This window comes from Crocodylus porosus, unplaced genomic scaffold (assembly GCF_001723895.1).
Source record: "Crocodylus porosus isolate Cpor-Errol unplaced genomic scaffold, CroPor_comp1, whole genome shotgun sequence".
NCBI lineage: Eukaryota > Metazoa > Chordata > Crocodylia > Crocodylidae > Crocodylus > Crocodylus porosus.
In genome coordinates, this window is record NW_017728923.1 from 18,089,406 (window position 1) to 18,090,243 (window position 838).

Consider the following 838-nt stretch of genomic DNA (forward strand, 5'->3'; position numbering starts at 1 on the left):
GGCGCGGAGCACGCGGCCGGCCCGGCCAGCCCGCTTCGGGGTCGGCGCTTGCTTCGTCGAGCACCCGGCCCCTCTCCCTGCCCGGGGGTTTTGCTTCACGTGTGCTGGGAATGGTGCACAAAATCAAACAGGGCCCTATTTGTATTCGCGCCCAGGAAGTGGTTCCCAATCCGATGAAACACCTCGGTTCTCCTGCTGATTTTACCTTTTAATGAGGTGTTTAAACGTTTTGCAACATTAGGGCTATAGGGTTAGGGGCATGGGAACTGAAACAAGCCAGTGTTGAAGGCGGGGCAAAGACCAACTCGTTCAAAAATGCATAGGCATTCATTGCTTCCCCAGATACTGTGAATGGACTTGCACAGAGCAGGGGTACTTAATAAGAAAGAAATCAAGATAAAGATTTCAAGTCATCTTTCTTTCTTTCTTTCTTACTTAGTACCCCTGGCTCTCTGCAAGCCCAGTCATAGTATGACAAAGTAGGCTGTCGCCCATGCAGGACAGGGAAGAAAAGGATGGGGGAGAGGAATGCAGAGAGAGGGGAAGGTGAGTTGAGAAGATTAAAGAGAATAAACAAAGAAGTTAACCCACTGAGGGAGGCAAAAGTTATAAAAACTAGTCCAAGTAATGGGATAAGAATCCATAATTTCTGTTGAGACCACACTTACAACCTGGCCTGTGGATGGTTTCTTGTTCCACAATTTTGCATTCAGACTGGTTCTTAAAGTTTTGCGGTTGAAGAGCAGCCGCTCTGAGGCCAGTGGAGGTTGAAATGTTCTGTCGCAAACTTGCCTGTCTGTCTGGAGCTGAGGTCAAATCCATGTCCACTCATTCTTTC